The 7,552-nt window shown below is 43.8% G+C and overlaps 1 protein-coding gene across 6 annotated transcripts in view; it reads left to right on the forward strand.

Annotated features, from left to right (window-relative positions):
• Positions 1–4,016: 4,016 nt before the first annotated feature.
• MAK (male germ cell associated kinase) overlaps positions 4,017–7,552 on the forward strand; it is a 75,973-nt gene continuing 72,437 nt past the window's right edge. For all 6 annotated transcript variants that reach the window (XM_017891145.1, XM_017891148.1, XM_017891146.1 and 3 more), the window contains exon 1: positions 4,017–4,075. The gene's annotated coding sequence lies outside the window, so the exon portion shown is untranslated. The remainder of the gene's footprint in view (positions 4,076–7,552) is intronic.

Below are 7,552 nucleotides of genomic sequence, written 5' to 3' on the forward strand. Positions count from 1 at the left end.
TCTTGCTACCTCCAAGTCAAAACTGACACCACAGATTCTTCCTCTTCTTTCTCCATTGTATATCTTTATCTCTCTTTTCCCAAATAAGAACTCTGGTTTTCAACAGTATCAATATTTGCTTGATTCTACCATATAGATAAATTTTATTAGAACTACTGCAGCTGGTCTGGCACAGTGACTCACCCCTCTAATGCCAGCACTTTGGGAGGCTGAGGCGGGTGGATCACCTGAGGTCAGGAGTTCAAGACCAACCGGACTAATATGGTGAAACCCCGTCTCTACTAAAAATACAAAATTAGCGGGGCATGATGGCGTGCGCCTGTAGTCCCAGCTACTCGGGAAGGTTGAGGCAGGATAATCAGTTGAACCCAGGAGGTGGAGGTTGCAGTGAGCCGAAATCGCTCCACTGCACTCCAGCCTGGGCGACAGAACAATGCTCCGTCTCAAAAACAAACAAACAAACAAACAAAACAACAACAACAACTGCTGTAGCAATGCATTATCAACAACAAATCTACTTCTTAGAATTTATTTAGACCCATGTCATGTTAGACTTTCTTATTTTATCCATCATATCTCTTAATTTCTCATTAGTATTTCTCATCTTCTTATCTTTTATATGCTATATTCTAGGTACTTTCTGCAGATTTTATGCCAATCCCCTAATTCTTTCTTTTCTTCTAATACAACATGTAACTCATTTTTAAAGTTTCAATAGTTATGTTTCTTTCTAACAGTTTATTTAATTCCTTTTCTAATATTCCTGATTGATTTCTGTTCATTTTTGCTATTCCTTCTTCCATTTCTCTATATATTTCATATATAGCTATTTTGCATTCAAGCTGATTTTTCCAATTTCAGAAATCCTGGAAAGTCTGAATAATTGTTGCTTTTTCTAGATTCTCATTTGACGGTGTTCATTCCTCTGTGGTCATGAGCTCATATTTTTTGAAAAACCTAGAGGCCTAAGCTGAGGATGCCTTCTTCAGAGATGACTGTGTTTGTTTCCTTTGGGATCCAGATGGTGCTCCTGATCTGGGACCATTTCGACCCCTTCTAAGCTCCCCTGGTTGATTTTCTAGTGCCGGGTCCAGCTCAGCCCTATTGCGACGGGTCCAAGGCTTCATCAGCTGCTTGAAATGCTGAAATGGGATTTGCCTTTGGGCCACCTTTGCCTTTCAGATACGTTCACTGCTCTGCTCAGATATTAGGTACCTTTTAGAAGGGGTTAGGAGTGCTTAGAGAATTTCCATTTTTCCTATTGTGAAACGTGATGAAAAAATATGTTTTGTGCATGCTCTACTTGTTTTGAAACAGAAGAGCTCTTCAGACGGAATAAATGCCATTTGTTCTGTTCTTGTTTTTCTCCCTCTTTCCTTCTTTCCTTTCTCTTTATCTTTCTTTGGGGAAACCTACCTTTCCTCATTCTGAAATACCATTTTTCTGAGCGATCTCCTACTACTTCCCTGACTTTTCTTTTTTCAGTCTGTCTCTTCCTCACCTCTACTCTTTCTTTCTCCACTCTTTAGAGGATGGAGTTTTCCAGAATCCCACCCCTTTTCTCTTCTTACAGTTTATTTCATCTATATCCGTGATTTCATCCACAGTATCCCAACATATCTGCATTTCTAGCTCTAAAAGAACCCTAAGTCACAAATCTATATTTCAAACTCCCTTCTTGTAATCTGCATTAGGATTTTCCTCAATTTGAAAATTTCAAAACCAGGCTTGTTATCTTTCACATCCTCCATCCCTAAATCAGCTCCTCCTCCATTATTCTCCACCTTGGTCATGGATGCCACTATCCACCATTCATCCAAGGCTGATGGTCCTGCCAATTTTAACTCCTAAACATCCCTTGAATTCTTTCTCTGTCCTATTTCCATCATCACTACTAGAGTTGGAACCTCATCATTTCTTCCCAATCAGTTGCAGTAGACTCCCAATCTTTCTCTTGCCTCCAGACTCGCAGCTCAAATCCACCCTACCCACTGCTGCTCTTGGGATCTTCCTAAAATGCAAATGTGAGCATGTCACTCTTCTGTGAGAGATTCTTCACCGGTTTTCCTCATTGACACATGTTAAAGCTTAGGCTTCATAACTGGGTGTATAAAGCCGCTAGGACCTATCAAACTTATGCTTTTTACTTTGCCTGCCTACTTCACTCATTTATTGGAGAGCAATGAATCTTTTATTTATTATTATTATTTTTGAGATGGAGTTTCACTCTTGCTGCCCAGGCTGGAGTGCAATGGTGTGATCTCAGCTCACTGCAACCTCTGCCTCCTGGGTTCAAGTTATTCTCCTACCTCAACCTCCTGAGTAGCTGGGATTACAGGCATGCGCCACCACACCTGGCTAATTTTTTGTATTTTCAGTAGAGATGGGGTTTCTCCACGTTGGTCAGACTGGTCTCAAACTCCCGACCTCAGGTGATCCGCCTGCCTCAGCCTCCCAAAGTGCTGGCATGAGCCACTGCGCCGGCCATTTATTATTATCATTATTATTTTGAGATAGAGTCTTGCTCAGTCACCCAGGCTGGAGTGCAGTGGTATGATCTCAGCTCACTGCAATCTCTGTCTCCTGGGTTCAAGTGATTCTCCTGCCTCAGCCTCCTGAGTAGCTGGGATTACAGGCACGTGCCACCACACCCAGATGTTTTTTGTACTTTTAGTAGAGATGGGGTTTCACCATGTTGGCCAGGCTGTTCTTGAACTCCTGACCTCAGGTAATCCACCCACCTCAGCCTCCCAAAATGCTGGAATTACAGACATGAGCCACTGAGCCCAGCCTGTTTTTAAATTTTTATTTCAATAGCTCTTGGGGTACAAGTAGTTTTTTGTTACATAGATGAATTATATAGTGGTGAATTCTGAGATTTTCATGCACCCATCATCCGAGTAGTGTATATTGTACCTAGTGCATAGTTTTTTTTATCCCTATCTCCTCTCCCATCCTCCCCTTTCTGAGTCTCCAAAGTCTGTTATTTCACTCTGTATGTCTTTGCATACTCATAGCTTAGCTTTTGCTTACAAGTGAGAACATATAGTTTTTGGTTTTCCACTCCTGTATAACTTCGCATAGAATAATGACCTCCCACTCTTCCAAGTTGTTGTAGAAGACATTATTTCATTCTTTTTTTGTGGCTGAGTAGCATCCCATGGTGTATATACACCACATTTTCTTTATCCACTCATTAGTCAATGGGCACTTAGGTTGGTTCCACATCATTGCAATTGTGAATTGTGCTGCCATAAACATACTCGAGAAAGCCTACTTCACTTTAAGCTGTGAGGGCCACAAGCATGTCTATCGTGTCTACCTTGGCACTATTCTTGGTCCCAAGCCCACAGCCTGACACCTAATAATTACTAACTGGCTGCACCACTGCTTCATCCCTTATGTTTCTGTTTCATAGACCCTTTTTGCCAGCCAATCTGAACTATTTGCAGTAACGCAAGTGTCTCCTCCTCTCTAAATTCTATAAATAAATTTATCCATTTATTCACACATTTATTCATTTTTCTTCGAATTACCACTATCTAACCCTGTGGCTGATACTAGGCAGGTTCTCTGAATGAATGAATGGAAACAAACTTAGAAGTGCAGCCCAAGCGATAATACATACCCGAGGAATTGACCAATATAAGGAACTGCATACGAGAACAGTTTTTCCCCAGGCATAAACAAGTGCAAGTAAGAGGCAAACAGACGTCCTTCTCTTGCTCTGCCCGGTCTGGGAAACATTTTAATTAATTAAGACTTTGTAGAATGAATCGTAACAAAACCAAAACAAAATAAAGGGTAAACAAACCAACTTCTGAGAAAGAACTGACTGAAAAGGTAATCAACTCCTCTAAACCCCAAGTCTAAATGGCACACTTGCTGCAGCTCAGCCGACGGTTCCCCTGCTCCCTGAAGCCCCCGCCGGAGAAGGCGGGGCCTGTGGGATTGGCGGGGATTTCCCGCGAGGCCACGCCCTCTCTGGGCGGGCCGTAGGACCGCCTGCTGCCCCCGCCGTTTCCTAGGAGATGAAACACACAAGACGCCGAAGCTTCCCAAGTGAGCGAACTAGGTAAGTGGCCGCTGCGTGCAGGTAATCCCGAGCGGGCTGCGGGGCCACCACCCTCTGTCCGACCCAGCCCGAGCCCGACTTGCGAGGCTGGCCAGGCATGTCCCCTCGGCGCCCTGTGCTACCAGGGCCAATCTCCGCCGGGAGACGGGTCCCTGACGCCGGTAGGAGAAGTACTGGAGGGAGGAGGGTCCCCAGAGGGGCGGAGCGGGCGGGAGTGGTCCGCCCGAGGGAAGGCAGTGGGTGTCTCCCAGACCTCCGGACCGCTTCCCGCCTCCTGGACCGCGGGGGCCGGCCTGTCGTGGGAGGATGACGGCGGGGCGTCCCTTAGCCTGAGAGACCCCCTAGCCGAACCTCTCCTCCGGGGCCTCCCACCTCTGCGCCCTCCTCCTCTCCCCTGCTGCTTGGGCTGGCGGTGGAAACTGCTTTTAGGACAAAGAGGCAGGATTGGGTCTCAGGGAGGACGCGGAATTGAGTTCAGAACTGTTGCAAAATCTAAAAGAAGGGAGAAAAACGGGAACTAGGTCCGACTTCAGCCCTCGCTGGTGCATCCCAAAGGACGCTCAGATGAAAGTAGTATCCCGCACACCCGCGTTCCCCCGACGGCGCCGGACTGCAGGAGCCGGGGGACGCCACCTTCTTCCACCACGCGGTCCCCGGAGCCTTTTAAGGGCCCTGGTTTGCAGAGTGGGATCAGAAAGCGTGTGACGAAACCTGTCCCTTTTCTGCAAATAATACGTTTTAATTTAGGGACAGGTCAAGAGTGCGGTGTCGAGAGCAATAAAACTGGTTTTTAGTGGTTAGTAATCTCAACCCTACAAGGAAAGAGCTGTATGCAATTATGTTTAGATAATCGTTTAAAAGACACAGACATTTGTTCTAATGGTAACGGAATTCTCAAAGAGGGAAGCCAAAGTTATCGGACTTAATTTATTCAGAAAGACAACCCACTAAGTGAAATAATGGTGAAGACAAAAGTTACTTTCCAGCTTTTCGGTGGGGCCCCGCCTCCCCGGCCCTTCGATTCCCGAGGCTTGACCCGCAGGGAGAGAGTTTCCCCGACCGTGTCACCGCCTGCTTCCACTGCAGGCGCCAGGCAGGACGTTTAATCTTTTCGTCGGGGTGGAGTTTGTTTATTTGTGTGTAAGCTTTGAAATAATTTGTGAATATCAGCACAGAGAACTGTGCTTTTGTATTTTAAGATATAGTCTTTGTTTTTCCATCGTAATAGCTTTATTTAATTTCTGTAAACCTTCGACTTGGTTAGTTTGGGATCTTTTTTCCTGTGTTGCTTTTTAAAGAATTTGGTTACTTTTAAAACGTTAATTACTCTTTTGTTATGTATTAGAAGCGTTAATGCCAGCCTCGGAGTGGCATAATTATAGTATGTGCTAGAAAGCCAAGTTGAAGACATCCAAGTCTTATCTGTTCAGTGATTGGCAGACACTAGTTTTACCCTTCATTTGCCCTCTATGTTCATCTTCTTTAATCTTATCTAAATCTCTTATTAGCTGGCAAAAGCTGTTGAGAATAAAGGCCAGATTTACAACAACTGTGCACTTAAATAAACGGTAATTATGAACTTAGATGAAAAAGTTGAAAACTGGAATGAGAGATAAATTATAAGGGTATTTATTTTGTGTAGGTCTATAATTAAACCTCTAAATAAGCATCTTTTCTTTAACCCATAGGAAAGTCAATAACTATTATAGCTTGATTGTAGAAAATTCCAGGTTTTCAACAATTCTGTTAAATTGAGGATGATAGTTAAATTTACTTGGGTTTTGTGTTGTTGCATATGTATCATATCTATATATATTCATGTACATAAGAAACTGTGTTAATATATCCCTATTTTGTAGAATTAGTTTTCCATGGATCAACAGAGAAGAATATATGTAACTTGTAGAGAAATATTATTGTGCGTGAACTGTAGAATCATGGGAAGCCTGTGTTTAAGGAACATAGACTGCTTTTTGATTAGTAATCAGTAGTTACTATGCTACATTGATAAAAGTAGTTGCTTATGTGCTATCAGGGAACAGGCACGTGGAAATCATGATTTTTTTTTAAAAGCTTTACCTTTATATCTGTGTCTCTAGATTAGACCATTGTCCTTGTATGTTCAGGGGATAGAAGAAACAGTTGCAATGATCAGCTTCTCACCCTGGGCAGCTGTTGATTTTGTAATTAATACAGTTCAAAAGGAGGCTTTCCAAAGTTTTTTCTTAGGGAGCGTAGTATGTAAACTCGTTTTACTTAAAGGTTAGCTAGGGCTTAAATGGGACAGATCCTCACAGAACCACTAATCTGACCTTCTAAAAATCTATGTCATGTCCATAATCCTCACCACTCCACCCCTCCAACAGAAAGGAGCTGGGAAATGGTCTTGTTCCTTGCTTATTCTTCCCTCAATATAAGTACACCCTATCCTATAGCCATCATCAGTGGACAGACAGTTGGTGTTGCCGGTGTTTATTCAGAAGTTGATTGGTTAGGCTTGGAATGAAGTTGCCACAATAGCTACTCGCAAAGACACTGTGCGTGCCCCCGTCTGGTCCAAAAGTCATCGGTGACTGAATGCTCTATTGTGTTGATAGTGCTGGTACAGCTTCAGGTCACCCTCCCACCCCAGGGCGGTGGCAATGGGGTGGCTGATGGCCTTAACAGTGGAAGAGAGAGGTGTAATTAATTCTTATTTTTTAGATTGTTGGGCCAATGAAGGTAAATATTTTTGTCACTCTGTTTCCACTTCCCTGAATAACACTCGCTACCATCATTACCATGCTACTAGAGGCAGCTCCCTCTTCCATTCCCTTCTCAAGTAATATGTCCTTTTTCAGAATTGCCTACATTACTTTTCTACCCTTCATACCCTCAAATGCTTGTCCTTGGTTAGGTGTTAACATGAAAATAACTTGGTTTAAAAAAAAGATGATGCTATCGTACCATTATGTTTCTGAATTAAATAATTTTCATGTCCGGGTGCAGTGGTTCATGCCTGTAAATCCCAGCACTTTGGAGGCCAAGGCAGGTGGATCACATGAGGTCAGGAGTTCAAGACCAGCCTGGCCAACATGGTGAAACCCTGTCTCTATTAAAAATACAGAAATTAGCTGGGCATGGTGGCAGGTGCCTGTAATCCCAACTACTCGGGAGGCTGAGGCAGGAGAGTCGCTTGAACCCAGGAGGTGGAGGTTGCAGTGAGCAGAGATAGCACCACTGCGCTCCAGCCTAGGCAACAGAGCTGTAGGAGATCGGTCAGGGTGGTAGGAAAAATCGTAGAAAGATGCAAACCTTCTTGGAAGGCCAGGGGTTTGCAAAGCTTCGAAAGAAAATTTGGCTGAAGGCAGCTGAATTCTCTTAAGAGCTTAGGTTAGATAACAAGGGAAGGTAAAGTTAAGTTAGTTTACTTAGGCCTCAGAACCTGGCATTTAATCATCTGTGGGCAGGACTGCTCTCTTGGGGGTGGTGGGGGCG

This window comes from Rhinopithecus bieti, unplaced genomic scaffold (assembly GCF_001698545.2).
Source record: "Rhinopithecus bieti isolate Rb0 unplaced genomic scaffold, ASM169854v2 scaffold_19939, whole genome shotgun sequence".
Taxonomy (NCBI): domain Eukaryota; kingdom Metazoa; phylum Chordata; class Mammalia; order Primates; family Cercopithecidae; genus Rhinopithecus; species Rhinopithecus bieti.